Consider the following 9,249-nt stretch of genomic DNA (forward strand, 5'->3'; position numbering starts at 1 on the left):
GCAATCAAATTCAATGATGAGGGATGAGGGGGGGGCAGGGGCAGGCAAAGCCCCAATGTCTGTGTCAATGGAGGCAGGCAGCAGAGCTCAGGAGCAAGCCCACACAAGTACCCCCCCCTTAGCAAGCGGCTTGCTAGTGGGGATACTCGGAAGGTGGAGGCAGACACTGGTGGGGACCCCAGAGGAGGAGGATCGGGGCTGCTTTGTGCAAATTCATTGACATGTTTGTTTATTTAAAAGAAAACAAAGGATGGATATCACTTTAATGTAATCTTATATTTTTATTAATTTTTAGCTTTTCTCATTTCAGGGAATTATTCTGTGAATCCTCAGATATTTATGATCATGCCGACCCACAGAGAAGAGTGTTTTCTCATCCATCAGCCCATGTTTTCCATCAGCCTCCATCTTCTTGCACTTGAAGGGGAATATACTGCGTTTTTTGTTTTTCTTTTACAGTCACTTTAAGGCATTGTCTGAAATCTGCAGCTCTCCTGATGTCCAACTACAAAGCTCAATGCACCTTTAATGGAAGTCCAAGAGAACCTGTCATGAGAACCATACCCGTGCTTCTGTTTTCTATTGGCTGCTTGGTGTCATGGCAGTCGTCCAAAAACTTAGCGAGTCACTGAGCCAAGGGTGCAGCTTTCCAAATTATTCCCGGTTGCATATTTCTGTTTTTTGTGAAGCCAAAGGATCAAAGGTGAAGGCCAGGCATCCAGCGTTTTTAGAAGGCAATTGGCTATGGCACTACTGGCTTTTCTCTCATTACAGTTCAGAAAGGACACGTCCTTTACACAGTGCCCAGCACTCCTTGTACTCGCATCATGGAGGGTCTCTCAGCCACTAAATGCTTGAAGGATAGATGAAGATGGAAGCAGCTGGGCTTTACCTTCGTGTTACGTCAAAGCCCAGAATCGGCTTAGACATGGCCAAAATTTTGCCAAAATTTTCAGATTTGCTCAAAGGGCCTGAGTTTTACTGAGCTCCTTCCTTCTCAATATGGGACATGCAGATCTCACATGCCATGCCCTGGTAACAAGCACACTGGGTATTGAGTAAAGGACATCATGGGTTGACATGGGTTGACTCCCTTTTAGACGCAAGACTCCATAACCCAACCATGGGGGGGTGATACACATGAGGTTGGTTTACTAAAACTGTACAGTGCGAAATCTGGTTCAGCTCTGCTTATAAACCAATCGGCTTCCAGGTTTCTTGTTCAAAGCTTAATTGAACAAGCCAAAATTAGAAGCTGATTGGCTAACATTTACAGCTGAAACATATTTCACCCATTGTCTGCTATGTAAGACATATATACAGGCCTATTTAAAGTAGAACTATAGGCAAAACTTTTCATTTTGGATAGAGCAAGGGAGGATTATAACCCCTGTCAGATATTTATTTTTATTTTTTAACCGCTTGCTGACCAGCCTCTGTCATTCTACTGCGGCAGGTCGGATCGATCCCGCGAGCCGTTGTAGCTATACGTCTGCTCACAGGATCAGGATAGCAGACTCGCATGTGCCCGCTGCACTGCGGGAGTGTCGATGCTCGTGGCCAGCGGTCGCAATGACCGCCAGCCACGAGCGATCGCGGGCACGAGAGGCAGAACAGGGACGTGTGTGTGTGTAAACGCACAAATCCTCGTTCTCAGAGGAGTGACAGACCGCGACTTCCTGTTAGCTAGGAACCACGATCTGTCACTTCCTCTAGGTCAGCCCCCTCCCCCTACAGTTATAAACACACACTAGGGAACACAGTTAACCCCTTGATCACCCCCTAGTGGTAACCCCTTCCCTGCCAGTGACATTTATACAGTAATCAGTGCATTTTTATAGCACTGATCGCTGTATAAATGCCAATGGTCCCAAAAATGTGTCAGAAGTGTCCAACATGTCCGTCATAATGTCCCAATAAAAATCGCAGATCGCCACAATTATGAGTAAAAAAAAAAAAATACTAAAAATGCTATACATCATTCCCCTATTGCTAGAACTTTTGCACAAACCAATCAATATACGCTTATTGCGTTTTTTTTTTTTTTTTACCAAAAATATGTAGAAGAATACATATCGGCCTAAACTAAGAAAAAAATTTGCTTTAAAAAAAAAAAAAAAGGGGGGGGATATTTATTATAGCAAAATATTGTGCTTTTTTTTTTTTTTTCAAAATTGGCGTTTTTTTTTTTTGTTTGTTTATAGCGCAAAAAATAAAAACCGCAGAGGTGATCAAATGCCATCAAAACATAGCTCTATTTGTGGGGAAAAAAGGACATCAATTTTGTTTGAGTGCAATGTCAAAGTTAAGTTAAATCGACGCAGTGCCGAATCACAAAAAAAAAAAATGGCCAGGTCAGTCGGCAGCCAAATCTTCTGGGGCTGAAGTGGTTAATCGGTGTCCCATTGCAGAGAGTTCCCTTCACTTCCTGTCCCATAGCCAAAACAGGAAGTGAGGGAAAATCCCTGCAAATTAAAGTGATTGGCTGAGGGTACTTTCTAAGCAAGCTGAGTAGAAAAGCCCGTCCCCTGCCATGATGCTGCAGAGAAAAGGATCTGAGAATGAAATGCCACAATATGGGATGGATTTACTAAAGGCAAATAGACTGTGCACTTTGTAGGTGCAGTTGTTTTTTTTGTTTGTTTTTTTTGTGAATGTAACGTGGTGAAGCTTCATTTTGTAAAAAAATACCAAATCAGATGCAAGGGAAAATAAAAAATGTTTTTGCTCGCACATGTTTGGATGATGGAAACCAGCAGAGCTTTACCACATTTACCAAGCTCTGGGGAAAAATAGGGCAACCGCACTTGCAGAGTGCACAGTCTATTTTCCTTAGTCCACCCCATCAGTTAAGTCCAGATACAAATTTTATTCCAATTCAAAATCGGTCAAAAGAAACCAACGCGTTTCAATGAGCCAAACTGGCTCCCTTTGTCAGAGAGCTTCTGCTGTTTCGAGGATGTTTTTTCTCGGCTTAACACTTTATAATCTCATTTTAGTTGGATGATTCTTGCTATGAACGCCAACGTGTAATTTTTTTGTTTTTTTGTATCAGGTTTTGGTAAAAAGGGGGCATAATTGCAAAAACGCTATATAGTGAAAAAGGGAATTTTGCTCCTTCAGAACTTTGAATCCATGCAAATGTCCTTAGTGCATCAATTTTTGTTCAGAGGAAGAATAACCTTATAATCTAGAACAAAACACTACAGATACTTCCACTGGTCAAAATCCTCCTCCATGTTGCTTACTTGAATCCACTGCAACACTAAGGGCCCACATACACCTTTGCATTGCCAAAATTCTCATGTTACTACAACATGAGGAAATCCATATCCCAAAGGAGTCGCAGACATAAAAAATAAATACAAATCTGTTGGCTCTTCCCCATTCCATCCAACACTTTCAAGAATTGATTGGGGTCATGCTTTTAGGTGCTGGCAAACCCAACATGTATTTTTTCGATAGAGGCCCCTCAATTAAAAATTTTTCCGTATACTCCTATTTTACTGCAAATCCATTTCATTGAATGGTAAATTTCCTGGTGATCCTGCCAGTATCTTGGAATTCCCAGTGTCAACTCTCCGCAGACTGATCTGCCCTCTGCGAAGGTTGCCACCTTCAAGCGAATTCTCAATTTTTGTGTCTTGAACAGCCATGGTTGGGCATGACGTTCCCTGTTCCCATCGGCTCCAGCATATCCACGTGATGAGTAACATCAACAGGAAATTGTTTTATGCGTTAGTCTTCCCAAGCAATATGGCGGCAGGGATGTAGATGGGTTTATTTGACACTACATAATGGGTTATGTACACTATATTGCCAAAAGTATTGGGAGGCCTGCCTTTACACATGAACTTTAATGGCACCCCAGTCTTATTCCGGAGGGTTCAATATTGAGTTGGCCCACCCTTTGCAGCTATAACAGCTTCAACTCTTCTGGGAGGGCCATCCACAAGGTTTAGGAGATGTGTCTATGGGAATGTCTGACCATTCTTCCAGAGCTTTTGTGAGGTCAGGCACTGATGTACGAGAAGGCCTGCCTCGCAGTCTCCACTCTTAATTCATCCCAAAGGTGTTCTTTCAGTTTGGGGTCAGGCCGGTCAAGTTCTTCCACCCCAAACTCACTCATCTACGTCTTTATGGACCTTGTTTTGTACACTGGTGGGCAGTCATGTTGGAACAGGAAGGGGCCATCCCCAAACTGTTCCCATAAAGTTGGGAGCATGAAATTGTCCAAAATGTCTTGGTATGCTGACACCTTAAGAGTTCCCTTCTTTGGCACTAAGGGGCCAAGCTCAACCCCATAAAAAAAAAAAACCCACACCATAATCAACCACATCAAAGTCCCTTCTCACATACCTTTACTATCTTTTTTGTTTAAACATTGGGATGATGCCAAAGAGAACATGTCTTGGTATGCTGACACCTTAAGGTGTTCCCTTCACTGGAACTAAGGGGCCGAACCCAACCCCTGAAAAACAACCCCACGCCATAATCGACCACATCAAAGTCCCTTCTCACATACCTTTTACTATCTTTTTCGTTTAAACATTGGGATGATGGCAATGAAAACATAAATTGTTACAATGGTTTCATTCTCAGCCCACACTTTCCACTTACTTTTGAAACTCACCATAATCCCCCCTCCACCAAATGATTTGGAGGGGTGACCCAATACCTTGTGCAAGCCAATCAAGTTCCTCCACACTATATTTCCAAGAGTCCTGACCTCAACCCGATAGAACACCTTTTGGATGAATTAGAGCGGAGACTGCGAAGCGGGCCTTCTCATCTACATCAGTGCCTGACCTCAGAAATGCGTTTCTGGAAGAATGGTCAAACGTTCCCATAGACACACTCCTAAACCTTGTGGACGGCCTTCCCAGAAGAGTTGAAGCTGTTATAGCTGCAAAGGCTGGGCCAACTCAATATTGAACCCTCCGGACTAAGACGCCATTAAAGTTCATGTGCGTGTAAAGGCTGGCGTCCCAATACTTTTGGCAATACAGTCTATATTGGCTTACTGACACTTTCATTCTATACTTTTGAATAAATCTCCTATTGTATTGATGTGTATAGCTGTAGACTTTATATTTTTAATGTTTTTTTATCTGGTCAATTTTAAAAGGCCAAAATTTGTGATATTTTGGGAGCCAATAGCTTTACGTTTTCTTATATACAAAGGAGGTGGATTTGCCTAAGCGCAATATTTTATAGCCAGTCCTGTGCCAAAGCTGTTCTACGATCAAAAAAAAAATCTTCTGGGTGGGTTTTGCCTTCTGTGGCCTCCCCACGGTAGTAAAAATCCAAGCATGCCTTGCAGTGTCTAGTTCCTCGGCAGCCAAAAGGCCACTGCTTGCCCATTGTACTTCCAGATGGTGCCTTGCAAGTGTTGGAGGGGGAACCCGTAGCCATTGAGGCAGGCACTTGAATTACATTTATTGGTAGATCTAAGACAACCCATACATTAGCGGGTTGAACTAAAATAAGGCAACCCATACATTAGCGGGTTGAACAAAGATAACTGACCCAATTCCCCCATCCACACACTCGAGCTGGATAAGGGAATCCTCCCCGTTTGATCTACTGTATTCTGAGACCACAGAGACATTCCCGCCGTCACAATACACTGATCGGCACCGCTGTCTATAGTCTGCAGCGCAGTTCGAGTGGGGGGGGAAAATCAGACAGGGTGGTTGCACAGAACTTGATCCGTAAATCGATGTCTATACATCGAGAGTGCCCATACATGGATCAAAATTTAGCCATTACTCTCCTTGCTGAACCAGCCGAATTTTGATCCATGTATGACTAACCAGCTTAAAGTTGAATGTAACAATCGGGATGTAACGTCTTTAATAAGATATGTGTTCTTAGAGTTGGGTCAGATCGGCTAAAATTGATATTTTTGGTTACTATGCTTAAGTTATGAATGAACACAGTGAGTGATCGGTACTGATCATTCATAGAGTTCATTCAGGAAAGGAAGGGGTAAATGTAACATAAAGGGGTAAGTGTGACAGAATTACTGGAACCTTCCTCCATTCTCCATCCTGAAGAATCCTATTAAGTACTTGCCAGCTGCCAATGGGAAGGAGAGGAGGAAAGCCAAGCAGCACTGCAGGGGTAGGGGTGGTGGGTGGCACACAGAGGATCCTGCCAAACCCCCCCCTCCCCCCCCACCACACCGATCACCCTCCTTGAGCACCATACGTTTCCCCCTGCTTCCCAGGCTCCTCTGTGTGCTTTCACCCTCCCTGCCCACATCTGTTTCAGCAGCTGCCTGGGCCCTTCTGCTTGCCTGCAGGAGGATTGGTGGTACCCCCTTACCTATGGCCCTGTATATGGGTGGTGTTGGTAGTCGGCTTTTTTAATTCAGTGAACTCCGCAGACAAGACTTCTGTTCTAAAGTTGTCTGCTTTGGCAGGGGGGAGAGACCACCCATAATGGAGGTTGGTGGAGCCGTGCGCATAGGGCGGCCATTGAAATGCATTAAGTTGGTAGCCTTGGGCAGGCTATAGATTCTGCAACTTTTTTCTTTCTTGTCTTTCTTTTTCCACTATGGGTGAAGGAAAGAAAATTGCTCGATTACCCCCCATTAGCACAGTTAGTGTTGATGGCGGACCTGCAGCACCGCTGTGTTCTGCCAGCAGGGGGGAGCCTTCCCTATCGGCAGAACACAATGATTATTGATGCCGGCACTAGCTGGTAGCACTAACCGTTCAGGGAGAAAAACACAGTTGCTTGGGTCTCCATGGCTTGTGAGCAGACACTCTTTCATTTAAGAAAAAATGTGCGACTCTTTACTTGAGTAATCCTTTCCATGGACAGAAAAAAATCAGGGAAACATTCTTTTTTTTTTTTTATCTGTTTTCTATTTTGAATGATCACTTTTTTGCATTTTTTAAGATTATTGAATAATCGCACACAATACAGGTGAATATACAAAAAAAAACATTTTTTTTTTTTTTTTAACCACCCAAAACTGAAATATATCTTTTTAGCCTGATCCTTTCATACTAGTAAAGCCCCTGTATCTGATTTTATAGGTTTTTAGCTACTATAGAAGACTTTGCGGGTGTTTTTTAAGCTTTATCTCTGTATAGGATTCCAGCGACTTTCTTTCTTTAGATCAACTTTTTTTTCATGGACCTCACATGTATTTTATATTAGTGATATTTCTGTATTACGAGACCGAAAGGGAATTTTTTTGTTTACCAAGATGTGTGATAATCCTCCTATGACCGGCACATCGAGTGGAATATCAGTATTATATGCTGCTTTTTAATGTGACTTTTTTTTTCTTATTGTATTTAGGATAACAGTGAAATGTTCTTGGACAATAAACTTTTTTTTTTCTTCTAAACTGTGAGAGTCTTTAATATAAATGATGACTTCTTAATGTATAGATTCTGTGACAAGTCGGCCGTTCCATTGCAAGGTGAGTTCTGGAATTGGGCTGCCCGTAGATGGATTGAAATCCATCTGGTTCAGCAGAGACTGGCCAAAATTCAATCCATCTTTGGATGTACCCGCTTGACAGAAGTTGATTGGGACTGTTGAAAAACTTTTGCTGATCAGCAGCTGCAGCCGGTCGGTATTTTGCAGGGCACTGCTTAGGAACAATTAACATGTGTAAATGTCTCCTACAATATAGCAATTTTCACTTTAAGTTCAGTTTCACTTTAACCAGTGGTGTTGCTATGGGGGGGGGGGGGGGGTGCAGATCGCACTTCGGTGACGCCCAGGACCAGCCTCCGTATTGCCTCCGCTGCTCACTAACACAGCAGAGTGGAGCAGGAGGCAGAACGGGAGAAAGACGGCAGTGCTGGATAGACAGTGGGAGCTGTCAGAGCAAACTTTCCAAGTTAACCAGCAGGTGATTGGTTGGTAGGTGGCCCTAGCAACTAATCACATGTTGGTTAATTTGGAACGTTCACTCCAGCAGCTCTCGATGTCGATTCAGCGCTGCTGTCTCTCTCCCACTCTGCAATAAGGTAGAAAAGGGGCAGAGGTGCAGGGGCCTGTGTAATTAAAAGGGGCCCAGAAGTGTAGGGGCCTGTGTAATGAAAAGGGGCCCAGAAGTGTAGGGGCCTATGTAATGTAAAGGGGCCCAGAGGGGCAGGGGGCTTTGCAATGTAAAATGTAATGGGGCCCAGAGGTGCAGGGGGACTGTGTGATGTAAAGGGGCCCAGAGGTGCAGGGGGACTGTGTGATGTAAAGGGGCCCAGAGGTGCAGGGGGACTGTGTGATGTAAAGGGGCCCAGAGGTGCAGGGGGACTGTGTGATGTAAAGGGGCCCAGAGGTGCAGGGGGACTGTGTGATGTAAAGGGGCCCAGAGGTGCAGGGGGACTGTGTGATGTAAAGGGGCCCAGAGGTGTAGGGGCCTGTGTAATGTAAAGGGGCCCAGAAGGGCAGGGGGCTGTGCAATGTAAAGGGGCCCAGAGGTGCAGGGGGACTGTGTAATGTAAAGGGGTCCAGATGGGCTGTGTAATGTAAAGGAGTCCAGAGGTGCAGGGGGACTGTAATGTAAAGGGGTCCAAAGGGGCTGTGTAATGTAAAGGAGTCCAGAGGTGCAGGGGGACTGTGTAATGTAAAGGGGTCCAAAGGGGCTGTGTAATGTAAAGGGATCCAGAGGTGCTGTGTAATGTAAAGGGGCCCAGAGGTGCAGGGGAGACTGTGTCATTCAAAATGTGACAGCGCTGAAAACTGAAAATGGGCCTGGGCAGAAAGGGGGTGAAAGTGTCCAGTAGGCACGTGTTTAAAGGGCAAGTTCACCTGCAAGGTGAACTTACACTGGACCCGCTCTCCATCCACCCTGGTCCTGTTGTACCAGTGTCCCACAATCTTCTGCTGACGGGCACCTGGACGCCCCTTCACCGGTCCAGGGATTTGAAATCCTCAGGGCTTTCTCTCCTCTTGTCCATGTCTGACAGGACGGACTAGACGGATTCGGATTTGTCAGCGCCGACCAATTAGACTGCCTCCTATCTGTAGAGGCTGAGAGGTACAGATAGCAGATTAAAATCCCGTGACCAGTAAAACGGCGTCCCAGAGTCTGACGGCAGGGAATCGCAGGACACTGGTACAGCCTGACCGGGGGGGGGGGGGGGGGCATGGGGAAAAGGGGTCCATTATAAGTTCACCTTACAGATTAACTTTGAAGGTGATCTTACACTATTGCATTGTGCGAGGCATGATCTAAACTCTGACTTTCAGAAAGTTAATAACTGATCTCATATTACAAAA

At 44.7% G+C, this 9,249-nt stretch overlaps 1 protein-coding gene across 1 annotated transcript in view; it reads left to right on the forward strand.

Annotated features, from left to right (window-relative positions):
- Window positions 1-7,366, forward strand: part of TSPAN6 (tetraspanin 6) — a 41,156-nt gene extending 33,790 nt beyond the window's left edge. Inside the window, 1 exon segment of the mRNA XM_077484818.1 lies at window positions 311-7,366. The gene's annotated coding sequence lies outside the window, so the exon portion shown is untranslated.
- Window positions 7,367-9,249: the final 1,883 nt, after the last annotated feature.

This window comes from Lithobates pipiens, unplaced genomic scaffold, assembly GCF_037356315.1.
Source record: "Lithobates pipiens isolate NorthernLeopardFrog02 unplaced genomic scaffold, aLitPip1_a1.2 Scaffold_1, whole genome shotgun sequence".
Lineage (NCBI taxonomy): Eukaryota > Metazoa > Chordata > Amphibia > Anura > Ranidae > Lithobates > Lithobates pipiens.